We start from the raw sequence: 13,696 nt of genomic DNA on the forward strand, positions 1-13,696 counted from the left end.
CCTTCATAAGATGGTCGAGTTTGTTGTTATAGTTGATTTGTACCACTGAGTCGTCTCTTAAGTGCCGAACATCCTGTTTCACTTCACGTGGGGGTCTATTTGAGAACATTTGCCTTAATTTTCTTTTCGTTGGAAAACATGCTTGCATTACCACCACACGATGGTCAGACTCAAAGGGGTGGCTTTGCATAGGGTATACTTTGCAGTTCTTTGTTGCACTTTTCACAAACCACTCTGTAATAATATAATCTAGCGTCCTCTTGTAGCCCAGATTTGATACAAAAGACCACCTATGTTCGTCAGATTTCATAGCAAACATCGTGTTGAGTATGAACAAGTTGTTGATTTCTGATGTTTCTATTAATCGAGACCCACTGAAGCTGGTAGGATTAGGATCATTAAACTGTCCGATGCATTGCCATTTACTTGGTTCGCTGTCTGTCCCAATTGTAGCGTTGAAATCACCTACGACGATTACTTTGAATGACGGGTTGTCCTTCTTACTACATTGGATTTCTTTGTGTAGTTTTTGATAGAAAGCTTGTTTCATGGACTCTGCATATTGTTCCATCAGGCAGTAACAATTAAAGATAGTTAGTCTTATTCCATGTACCTTTACTCACACCATGGTTAGACGACCCTCTATTGCATGGTTGATATCTAACAGTATAACATGAGGGGCGAGGGATACTGCAACACCGGCTTTAGCTGTTTTCATGCCATTATAAACTACACGCCATCCCTTAAGGACCGGATCATCAAAACGTATCACTCCTCTCCTCTCCGCCTAACCTCCTGCATGCACGATACATCATGGGATAGTTTCTTGAACTGCATCACGTAATCGGCAAGTTTGCTTTCACATTTTCCTGTCCTAACATTAATAGTACCAAGCCGGAACTCATGGTAACACTTATTGCTGGGCGATGACATCTTACATACGTACAAATATAAATATAAATGGATAAATAAATAAATCCTTACACACACTGCAAATACACTTCCTTGAAACGTCAAAAGTTTCGTACAGAAGACTTCTTTTGCCTTTTATATAGATCGCTTTTCAGATTGAAAGAGGCTACTTCACAACCTGTGTCAGAGCTCTGTTAGATCACCCAGTCGCAAGACCGGGATCCCCAGGGTGTACCTGTCCTAATGACGGAGGTGGACTTGGCTTGCGTGTGAGAGGCGATCGGACTTACCGGGACTTATAAATGCCTTGTAAGCCTAGTAATATAATTGCAAGTTGCGCATCAACACACCTTACATCCCAGAAAACTGAAAACACATCCATACCAAGACTCCGCTGACTTCAATGACTCACATAATGGCAGAGACAGCCAACGACCCACAGATCACCCTAATGACCCTCTAGATTGCTAAGTGTTCATACCTGGCCTCCAGTGACCCTAAAGGCCAATTTATGCTGACAACCCAGTCCTCGCAGACGGTGTCGCAGATAGTGTCTGCGTAGCCCCCCCACCTTCGCAGACGCTCTGCGCGCACCTCCCAAAAATTGTGACCACCGCAGAAGCCTCGCAGACAGCGTCGCAGACAAGAGGGCTCTGATTGGTCCACTCTACATCTGCTGTACACGCACTTCTGCTTCCCTACTTTCCCGGTTTGTTTTGTTTTCACGGCCGCCATTTTTAAAAACACGCGCGAAGATGGAGCAGCACGAAGAGCGGTTGATCGAGGAAGTGAGGAAGTACGTACATCTATACGACTCCAGTTCTAGTCATTATAAGTAACCGGAGGATAAACACTCCACTAACCACACCCACCAACTACTCCTAGCGATTTCGCGACTTCGCGCCCCCTTGCGTTGTGGCGGTGAATAACATCGCGCACGCCTATTACTCCCCGCTCAACGATAAATTACAACTGTCTGCAAAAAAGCTATCTGCGAAAGCCTTGTCACAAGAGCATGCAGAGGCCCTAACACCTACCGGATAACTGAGAGGGTCAATGGCCCATGTGACCTCAACAACTCTCCTTAGGGTTGTTTTTGGTCCACTAGAGGATAAATACTTGGAACTCCACACAGCAGACAGAACTGAAGAAGCCTTTTGGATGAGAGGTGAAACGTCTTCAAGAATTTCAAGCAAGTCCAGTTGCCTCCTTTAGCTCCTGTACCCTGGCATAGACTTTCCCAGGAATGTTAAGAAGTGTGAGCCCCCTAAAGTGGGAGCACACCCTGCGGTTCCCCTGCTTAAAGATGGGAACCACCACCCCAGTCTGCCAGTCCAGAGGCACTGTCCCCAACCTCCATGCAATGTTGAAGAGTCGTGTCAACCAAAACAGCCCAACATCCAAAGCCTTCAGGTACTTGGGATGAATGTCATCCATTCCTGGAGCTCTGCCACTGAGGATTTAAAAAAAAAAAAAAACTACCTCAATTACCTCAGATTTAGTAATGGGCGAGTTCTCCCCTGAATCCTCAAACTCTGCCGCCTCTATGGAAGGCAAGTCAGATGGGTTTAGAAGTTCCTTGAAGTATTACTACTGACTATATCACCAGTTGAGGTCAACAACACTCCATCCCTGCTTTAAACAGCATGGGAAAGCACTACCTTCCCCTCCTGAGTCAGCTGACAGTTTACTAGAATCTCTTTGAAGCCAACTGAAAGTCTTTATCCTTGCCAAACTTCTACAGTGAACTGAACTGAACTGAATCTCAAGAGAAGGTGGGTCATGCAGCAAGACAATGAGCCTAAGCACACAAGTCGTTCTACCAAAGAATGGTTAAAGAAGAATAAAGTGAATGTTTTGGAATGGCCAAGTCAAAGTCCTGACCTTAGTCCAATCGAAATGTTGTGGAAGGACCTGAAGTGAGCAGTTCATGTGAGGAAACCCACCAACATCCCAGAGTTGAAGCTGTTCTGTACGGAGGAACGGGCTAAAATTCCTCCAAGCCGGTGTGCAGGACTGATCAACAGTTACCGGAAATGTTTAGTTGCAGTTATTGCTGCACAAGGGGGTCACACCAGATACTGAAAGCAAAAGGTTCACATACTTTTGCTACTCACAGATATGCAATATTGGATCATTTTCCTCAATAAATAAATGACCAAGTATAATTTTTTTGTCTCATTTGTTTAACTGGGTTCTCTTTATCTACTTTTAGGACTTGTGTGAAAATCTGATGATGTTTTAGGTCAAGCCAAGTTTATTTGTATCGCGCTTTTAACAACAAACATTGTCGCAAAGCAGCTTTTCAGAATTTGAACGACTTAAAACATGAGCTAATTTTATCCCTAATCTATCCTCAATGAGCATGCCTGTGGCAACGGTGGCAAGGAAAAACTCCCTCAGACGACATTGAGGAAGAAACCTCGAGAGGAACCAGATTCAAAAGGGAACCCATCCTCATTTGGGCAACAACAGACAACATGACTATAACATTAACAGTTTTAACATGAAGTCAGTTTCGTTGATGTTATAAACTCTTCATTGATGGAAACTTGAGTGCAAAACTGTTCATGACAACTGCAGTCCTAGAGTTAGCAAGTCAACTGTAGTCCTCAGCCATAAAAGCATTACTGTAAGTGTCCAGAGCGTCCTCCAGGTGTGACTTTCAACTGTCCACATGGGGCTGTCCTCCATAGGAGCGCCGCGATGAGACTCCAACCAGACACAGGGCACCAGGATGGATAGGGCAGGTCTGAGGAGCAGAAGAGGTCAGCATCTCAATCCCAGGACCAACATGTAACAAGATCCTATTTAGGTCCCATTTATGCAGAAATATAGAAAATTCTAAAGGGTTCACAAACTTTCAAGCACCACAGCTGAGTTTTTGCATTTATAACTGTTGCAGCCATGCTTCACTTGGCCAGTCAGTACCTGTCAGCTACTTCAGGAGTTTCACAAGCTAGCCAGGCTTGGAAGACCATTTGCTTCAGCTTGACGACTTCCTCAACCACTGACATCCACCACCGGATTCAGGGGTTGCTGCCACAACTGGCACAAACAGTGTTGCTAGTACAGCTCTGTACAGCTGCTTCAGCAATAGAGGCATGGAACATGGTCCATTCAGACTCAATGTCCCCAGCCTTTCTCAGAATGAAGGAGAAGCTCTGCTGGAGGTGTGAGCTGAAGAGCTTTCAGACAAGGGCTCTAATAAATGTTCCCAGCACACCTGCACTATGGACCCTTTTCACGTGACGTCACGACAAACGTGGCCACCATTTTGGACATGTACTACCAGTAGTTTACCACAGCCAACATTGAGGAACGGCAGCAAAGAAAGTTTTTACTTTCAGCAAGACTTCCATCATGCCACTATATTGCTGTGCACCTGGATATAGTAACCATCAACAAACAAGGCAAGGTTTATCATTTTATCGGATCCCGACGGAGAAGATGGATAGCGGCCATTAACAGGAAAGATTGGCAGCCCTCAGCATACCAACGCTTGTGTAGTGACCACTTTGTTGGAGGTAAGACGAATAAAATTAGCCAGAAAAGGCATTACATTGCTATTAACATTCTGTGGCGGCGAGTGTGTAACCAAATAGGTTAAAATAACCCATTGTAACCTCTTTGTTCTTCTGTAGTAGCTATTGTTGACTAGCTAATGTCAACAACATAGTAGCTAGTATGTTACTGTAGCAATGTTTACGTTCAGTCATTTGGATGACTGTTAAAACCTTTCAGTCTCAAGTTTTTCCTTTACTGTATTTACTAGTTTACTGTAATTATGATCCAGCAGCTATTTACACCGGATCCAGTGTAAATAGCTGCCGGAGCCAACGTCCGAGGTTCCGGAGCGCGCGCCGGCTTGCTCCCCCTCAAATTAAGCAGCGCGCTCCGGCTTGCTCCCGGAGTGCTCCGGCCGAGGTTCCGGAGCGCGCTGCTTAATTTGAGGGGGAGCAAGCCGGAGCGTGCTCCGGAACCTCGGCCGGAGCGCGCTCCGGAACCTCGGCCGGAGCACTCTGGGAGCAAGCCGGAGCGCGCTGCTTAATTTGAGGGGGAGCAAGCCGGAGCGCGCTCCGGAACCTCGGCCGGAGCACTCCTGGAGCAAGCCGGAGCGCGCTCCGGAACCTCGGACGTTGGCGTGTATGTGTATGGCGATGGGTTTTTAACGACATAGGTATACAGATCATGTGGGCCGAAGTCAGGTAAAGACGAGGGCTTCGTGTACTTCCGTATGTCAGTGAACAATCCTGGTGGAAGCAGGTAAACGTCGTTCTCTAAGCCTGCTAACCTCAGTTTTTGCAAATACCTCTCCCTCTGCTCGCCCTGTAAATGCCCTACGTCGCTGGATAGTGAAGGTGTTTTCTGCATCTCGGTCCTTTTTCTTTTATGTTTTTCGTTTGTCGCCTTCCTCGCATTCAAACTGATTCGAGCCGAAGTCCACTACATGTCCAAAATGGCGGTCGCGTTTACGAAGGTCACGTGACTGAAAAGGGTCTATATGAGTGGGTTTGCCAGGTCTGTCCAACGTCTTCCCCCAAGTCAAGTTTATTTGTATAGCACTTTTAACAACAGACGTTGTCGCAAAGCAGCCTTACAGAAAATTAAAGACTTTAAACATGAACTAATTTTATCCCTAATTTATCCCTGATGATCAAGCCTGTGGCGATGGTGGCAAGGAAAAGCTCACTCAGACAACACGAGGAAGAAACCAGACTCAAAAGGGAACCCATCCTCATTTGGGTGATAACAGACAGCATGATTATAAGTAACTTGCTTCTATAACTGTGTCCTATACGGTCACAAAGAACAACTGTGTAACCAGGAAGTTCGTTATAGTTTTAACAAAGTATATTTTGCTGAAGTTATCAACTGTTCATTGATGGAAACTTGAGTGCAAAACTGTTCATGACAACTGCAGTCCTAAAGTGACAGTGTCTTGCAAAAGTATTCATCCCCCTTGGTGTCGGTCCTGTTTTGTTGCATTACAAGCTGGAATTAAAATGGATTTTTGGAAGGTTAGCACCATTTGATTTACACAACATGCCTACCATTTTAAAGGTGCAAATTGTTGTTTTACTGTGACCCAAACAGTAATTAAGATGAAAAAACAGAAATCTGGCGTGTGCATAGGTATTCACCCCCCCCAAGTCAATATTTCGTAGAGCTACTTTTTGGTGCAATTACAACTGCAAGTCTCTTGGAGTATGTCTCTATTAGATTAGCACATTTAGCCACTGGGATTTTTGTTCATTCCTCAAGGCAGAACTGCTCCAACTCCTTCAAGTTAGATGGGTTGTGTTGGTCTACAGCAATCTTCAAGTTATGCCCCAGATTCTCAATTGGATTGAGGTCTGGGCTTTGATTAGGCCATTCCAAGACATTTAATGTTTCCCTTTAAACCACTCCACTGTAGCTTTAGCAGTATATTTAAGGTCATTGTCCTGATGGAACGTGAACTTTCATCCCAGTCTCAAACCTCTGGCTGATTCAAACAGGTTTTCCTCCAGAATTGCCCTGTATTTAGTGCCATCCACCTTTTCTTCAGTCCTGACCAGCTTTCCTGTCTCTGCAGATGAAAAACATCACCACAGCATGATGCTGCCTCCACCATGCTTCACTGTCAGCATGGTGTTCTCAGGTTGATGGGTTTGCGCAACACATGGCACTTCCCACGATGGGCAAAAAGATCTATTTTAGTCTCATTTGACCAGAGAATCTTCTTCCATGTGTTTGGGGAGTCTGCCACATGCTGTTGGGCAAACTACAAATGTGTTTTCTTAAGCAATGGCTTTTTTCTGGCCACTATTCCATAAAGCCCCACCCACTCTGTGGAGTGTATGGCTTAAAGTGGTCCTATGGACAGATACCCCGATCTCCGCTGTGGATCTTTGCAGCTCCTTCAGTGTTATCTTTGGTGTTTTTAGTTGCATCTCTGATTAAAGCCCTCCTTGCCTGGCCTGTGAGTTTTGGTGGGCAGCCTTCTCTTGTCAGGTTTGTAGTGGTGCCACATTCTTTCCATTTTGCTATAATGGATTTAATAGTGCTCCGTGGAATATTCAAAGTTTGGTATATCTTTTATAACCAAACTCTGATTTATACTTCTCCACAACTTTGTCTTTGACCTGTTTGGAGTGCTCCTTGGTTCTTATGTTGCAGAACAGGTTGATTTCTATAGACATCATGTGACAGATCTTGTCTCAATTTCTGTAACAGGTTTTGTTTTACAGGGTGAGGGTTTTAGCCTCACGCCCAACCCCCAACTTGGAGGACCAGGGATTGCCTTTCGTCTGGTTCCTGCCCTTTGACCTGTCCAACTTGGTTAGCTCCAACCAGGAGCTTCTGCTCCTGCTGGTATAGCTCTCAAGGTTATCGGAACACACAAGCTTCTCTACCACAACAAGGTGACAATCCATTAGAGTGAGGCTGAGACCAAGGCAAAAGACCGTGCTGGATGGAGGGATCTTGTGGAGACCTTATGCTCCAGTGGGAGCGAAGAGGATACGTAAGTATGTGACAGATCATGTGACACTTTGATTGCACACAGGTGGATCTTAATCAATCAATTATGTGACTTATCAAGTGAATTGGTTGGACCAGCTCTTGTTTAGTGGTTTCATACGAAAGGGGGTGAATACCTATGCACACTCCAGATTTTTGTTTTTTCATCTTAATTATTGTTTGTATAAGAATAAAACAACAATTTGCACCTTTAAAGTGGTAGGCATGTTGTGCAAATCAAATGGTGCTAACCCTCCAAAAAAATTAATTTTAATTCCAGCTTATAATGCAACAAAACAGGACAAAACACCAGAGGGGATGAATACTTTTGCAAGACACTATGTCAATTGTAGTCCTCAGCCATCATACAGTTTTGCTAAGTGTCCAGAACCATCTTCCAAGCGTGACTTTCGACTCTCCATATGGGGTTGTCCTCCACAGGAGCAATGAAAAAAAAAATACAGGAGAAAAAGGGTGTTGGTCTTGGTTGTTATCAGGAAGCTGGAAGGCTGCGTTGGTTAGACTGAGAATGATCCTGATGGTTGTGATAAGGATTTTAATGGTGTTAACTTGTGTAATACTGCTAGTAAAATAAAATCTGATCAGCAGTACAATGGGTTCAATTGTGGGCCAATATGTAGTAATATCTCATGGGGATTTAGAGCGAGAAATAGTTTCAGATTAGGAAGGTAGAGAACAAAGATATGCAAGATGAGATAAGTGTGTGACAACAGTTGGTCAGATGATGTACTAGTGACCTCTCTCTGACCATTCAATGGTCCTCCTGTGCGGCGCAAAGAGGAGAAGAAAGGAATGCCAGAGTGACTGGGGAAAACAGGACACATACTGTAGTTTCTATGGTGTCTTGCATAAAGGCCCAGGTATACAAACACATTACTTATTCACAGTATTTGTATAGGCCGTACATCGTAAACGATGATGACTATGATTTTTGGAAATTTATGTAGAACAATAACGTGCGTGGGCTGCAAGGCCAGCTTTAGATCTGCATAGTTTCCCACAGAACGGGCATTCATGAGCTGTATCTGTCCACTTACTATGTCTAATGCCGCTTTTCCACTACAAACGCGGCTGAGCCGTGCCGTGCCGAGTCGAGCTGAGTCGAGCTGAGCGGGGCTGTTGGAGTTGCATTTCGACTACAACCGCGCTGAACCGTGCTGGCTGGAAGTGGGTGGACACATTGGGTGGAGTTAGCGAAAGTGGGTGGACGTCATGTGATGTCGTTAAGCAGCGCAAACAGTGACATCAGTGACAGTGGCGGAACAAGTCAGAGCCGGGCCGGGGGCGGGGCAAATGACCGGACCCTTTATTAAAGCTTATCATAACATCATTTTAGGCTACAAAATGTCCGCAACTGCGGTGTTTACCAATTTCAACACTACCGGGTGCAACTATGTTATTTAGTACATCAAGTCCTTCAAACGAACATGTAACTCAGAAACAAAAAACATTAGGATACTGTACATGGCTCATAATAAAACATCAATAGCCTATACTGCGCACATTATTTGAAGGGCATACGAATGAGCGCTCAGAGGTTGCAGCAGTGACAGGAAGAGTCAGAAATAAAAGGAGGGCGGTGCAAACCTCACTGAATGCACTGTGTTTACCAATTTCAACACTACGGGGTGCAACTATGTTATTTTGTACATTAAGTCCTTCAAACGAACATGTAACTCAAACAAAAAAACATTAGGTGACATACTGTACATGGCTCATAATAAAACATCAATAGCCTACTGCGCGCATTATTTGAAGGGCATACGGCGAGCCTTGCGCTCCGCGAACTCGTCCACGATGCTCTGTATGTCACTGATTCAGTGATCTTTTCAGCGGTAGTCTCACGACCCTTATAGTAAACAATAAACATGGAGGACATGGAGTCGTTAGTGTTGCTGGTCTTGGTGCTGTGGCTTGACAACGCCAACAGATACTGGCAAGAGCGTATAGATGAGGCGAGGCGCATAAGGCTTCAGAAATTCTCGTAATTCGTAATTCTTCTTCTTCCGGGTTTGCGGTGTTTACAGATCCCAGCGCGCTCGCGGGGCGTGTGTGGGCATGTGAGGACACTCCTCCTCACCAATCAGTGCACAGGGGAGTGTCTGCTCACGCCCCCAACCTCAGTCAGCACGGTTTGGCTCGCTTCAGCCCTACCCCAAAACGGTGCGAGTTTTAGGGGCTAAGCAGGGCTGAAACGAGCTGAGTCGTGCTGGTTTTTGGTAGTCGAAACGCGAGCCGTGTCGGGCTGAAGTGAGCTGAAGCGAGCTGAAGTGAGCTGAAAAAGGGTAGTGGAAAAGGGCCATAACTGCATGTGCTCTGAGATATCTTGCCTTTCTATCCTTTTCAACTGAGATCTTGGCCTGATGTATGGTTGCTTGCCATTTAGATCTATCAAGAGCACTTTCTATCCATGCGGAGTCATTTATAGAGCACATCTTCATGTGGCGCTTTAGTCTATCTTTGTATCTTAGCTTTTGGCCACCGCGGTTCCTCCTGCCATAGCTTAGTTCTCCATAAAAGACGTTTTTTGGGAGACGGGTGTCAGGCATTCTCACTAGATGTCCAGCCCACCTGAGCTGTGCGGCCGCAATAAGAGCTTCAACACTTTCTGTGTTGGCTCGTTCAATGACTTCCACATCTGGCACTCTGTCCTTCCAAGATATCTTCAGTAGCTGTCGTAGATGTTGGAGTTGTGTGGCTGTGAGTTTCTTGATGTGTCTGCGGTACAGGGTCATGCAATCTGTACCATACAGCAGAGATGGTAGAACCACTGTGTTGTAAACATTTATCTTTGTGACAAGTCTAATGTCATGTCTAGACCAAAGCTTTTTCTTGAGTGCTCCAAAAGCCTTGGAAGCTGCTTGGATCCGTCTATCAACTTCTGTGTCTGATGAGTTGTTGTTAGTCACTGCACTTCCCAGGTACGTGAAACAGTTTGTAGATTTGAGTGGTTTACCCTGGACTTTGATATTAGGTGGAACACTTCCTCGTAAGCATCCCAAATCATGCCTTGCACGGTAAAAAAAAAGGCTTTTGGTGTTGTGCCCCCACCGAAAAGCCTCTCTGGACCACAGTATCTGACCCTAAGTGGTACACAAACGCGCAACAAACCTAGGAGATAAAGAGGTTGCCCCGCAGTGACTACTAACTAGTCAGTGCTGCCATTCATTGGCCAACCAGTGTCTCTTCTGTATGCCAGCTGATGCCTCTGCCATTGACCCAATATAGGTTCATCTGCCTTTGGCATCTACCAGCGCCCTGCTGCCAGCACTTTGACCTGTAATCTTAGGTAGGAGGGCAAGAGGGTACTATCACTTGCCCAAGGTGAACCCTCGGACTAGTGGAGGGAAGGAGTCGTCCTACTTCTCCATTCTAGACCGGCTCCAAGCCAGGTCTAGCCACTGCCCATACAGTATTTGTAGTAACTATATTAACATATAATACTCTTTTATCTTGTGTTGTTATACAATCAGTATACCAATGATGCATATGCGTATGATTTAGTTGGTATGAATATTTGTTCATGTAATCTTGTCAGTGTAACCTTACCCTTTGATAATGTGACCACTGAGTAATGTAGTTGCATTCGGACTCACGTCAAAAAGAGGGGGCTTATGTCGGACATTTATAAGGGAAAAACAGATAACCTTCTGTGTACGGACATATTGTTTGTTAAATCTCATTTTATGTCTAAGCTTTGGATAACGTAGTTCTGATGGTATACTCTCTGTGTATTCACACTTTTTTTTATACAGAAAAGGAGGTCGTTTCGAGGACAGGAGGTTTAAGAGAAACTGGAGGTCGAGTGAACACACTGAAAATAGAAAATAATGGAGTCAGGCACGGCAGGGGTAGATATTCCACATATCTTTGATCATGAATAACAGTATAAGGAAATTTAATTAAAACAAGAAAAATGGGTTTCATTGAAGAAAAAAAATAACGGGAGTCATATCAGATGAGCGTTATCCATAGTTAAAAGGAGACGTAAGAAGATACAGTAAGGGAACATCTGACTGAGAGAAGGGCTTCTAGGGGTTTTTTAAGTATTATTTTGCACGATGTAATCACCTTTTCTCGAGACGAACTCCATTTGTTGTATGATTTTTGAGATCTACAATAAATGCACTTTTTCTGCCATCATCTAGGGTTATGACTTATTTTTAGAGAAAGATGTTCGGGTTAAAGTTTGGATATTTTTGGACAGCACAAAACACATCAAGAAACGCGTTAGCTACCCTAAAACACCTCCCTGAAGGAGAATTACAAATGTCCCCTTAGTGGATGCATGGTGCACTACATAGGGCATGCACGGCATTATTTCGTATCGAACGTAGTGCATTTAAACAGTGAAGTGGAGATCCATTTGGGATTCGCCCACACAGCTTCAGTTTCACTTACCTCAGGGCTTTAAGGCAGAATGAGGTTTTAAATCTTCAGAAATAAACCCAACGTGCCAATGTTATTTATTTCCTTTGAACTGCAAAACTGTCAGAAATTATTTAATGTGATTATTACCTTTATCCACTAAAGCTGAGAAAACTGTGGAATCTTTTTCTTCAACAGTGTTTTCAGGCGGCTGGAGAAGCAGCGACTGGGCGCTTTACCGCCACCTACTGATGGAGCACTGGGGCTCAGGGAAACGTCTGCAGTAGTGATGGGAATTTCGGATCTTTTGACTGACTCGGATCTTTGAATCTCGCCACCCTACAGACCCTATTCACGTGACGTCATACACACGTTACTGCTAGCAAACCTCCCAGGTGACCCGCATCTGCGAACCAGGTGAACTGCCAATACACCCGCATCAGAAATATCTAAAGAGTAATGTTAATGATCTGTGTGTGAGAAGTTAGATGTTGCTCCTTAGAGTAACCGACTTCCTTTGGAGCGAAGCTGAACACTGCAGTAAAATTTGTTCATTTAAATATTTTTTTTAACCAAAACTTGTATTTTCTACTTCACCGCCACTTCCATTCGATGGTGTAATGTATGCTGGTTTGGGTTAAAACAAAGTACAGAGCTGAGACTTACCAGATATACAGTCGTGCTTGAAAGTTTGTGAACCCTTTAGAATTTTCTATATTTCTGCATAAATATGACCTTAAACATCATCAGATTTTCACACAAGTCCTAAAAGTAGATAAAGAGAACCCAGTTAAACAAATGAGACAAAATTACTATACTTGGTCATTTATTTATTGAGGAAAATGATCCAATATTACATATCTGTGAGTGGCAAAAGGATGTGAACCTCTAGGATTAGCAGTTCGTTTGAAGGTGAAATTAGAGTCAGGTGTTTTCCATCAATGGGATGACAATCAGGTGTGAGTGGGCACCCTGTTTTATTTAAAGAACAGGGATCTATCAAAATCTGATCTTCACAACACATGTTTGTGGAAGTGTATCATGGCACGATCAAAGGAGATTTCTGGGGACCTCAGAAAAAGCATTGTTGATGCTCATCAGGCTGGAAAAGGTTACAAAACCATCTCTAAAGAGTTTGGACTCCACCAATCCACAGTCAGACAGATTGTGTACAAATGGAGGAAATTCAAGACCATTGTTACCCTCCCCAGGAGTGGTCGACCAACAAAGATCACTCCAAGAGCAAGGCGTGTAATAGTTGGCGAGGTCACAAAGGACCCCAGGGTAACTTCTAAGCAACTGAAGGCCTCTCTCACGTTGGCTAATGTTAATGTTCATGAATCCACCATCAGGACAACACTGAACAGAACATCCAGCCAGAGCAGGTCATGATATATTTTTTACCATATTAACATGCCATTGTGCGTCATGCCTGATGTAAAGACTCTCGTCTCTGCGAGCCTACCACACAGATTTAATACTTGTCATTTTTAGGGCATACCTAACATCGTGTTTTCTTTCTCTCCCCCCCCATCTGTCCCTCTGAGTTACATGTTGATCCTGGGATTGAGATGCTGGCCTCTTCTGCCCCTCGGACCTGCTTGATCCATCCTGGTGCCCTGTGTCTGGTCGGAGTTTTATCGCCCCACTCCTGTGAAGGACAGCCCCATGAGGACAGTTGAGGGTTATACCTGTTAAAACTGTTAATATTATAGTCAGGCTGTCTGTTGTTGCCCAAATGAGGATGGGTTCCCTTTTGAGTCTGGTTCCTCTCGAGGTTTCTTCCTCATGTCGTCTGAGGGAGTTTTTCCTTGCCACCGTCGCCACAGGCTTGCTCATTGGGGATAGATTAGGGATAAAATTAGCTCATGTTTTAAGTCGTTCAAATTCT

General features: G+C 44.4%; 1 protein-coding gene across 2 annotated transcripts in view; it reads right to left on the reverse strand.

The window, feature by feature from the left end:
* The window catches only part of LOC132894012 (zinc finger protein 883-like), a 102,603-nt gene extending 90,558 nt beyond the window's left edge, over window positions 1-12,045 (reverse strand). The window contains exon 1 of one of the 2 annotated variants that reach the window (XM_060933195.1): window positions 11,956-12,045. The gene's annotated coding sequence lies outside the window, so the exon portion shown is untranslated. Of the gene's footprint in view, window positions 1-11,838; window positions 11,933-11,955 lie in introns of those variants that run through there. The other variant, XM_060933196.1, reaches the window with a different exon arrangement.
* Window positions 12,046-13,696: the final 1,651 nt, after the last annotated feature.

This window comes from Neoarius graeffei, chromosome 11 (assembly GCF_027579695.1).
Source record: "Neoarius graeffei isolate fNeoGra1 chromosome 11, fNeoGra1.pri, whole genome shotgun sequence".
Lineage (NCBI taxonomy): Eukaryota > Metazoa > Chordata > Actinopteri > Siluriformes > Ariidae > Neoarius > Neoarius graeffei.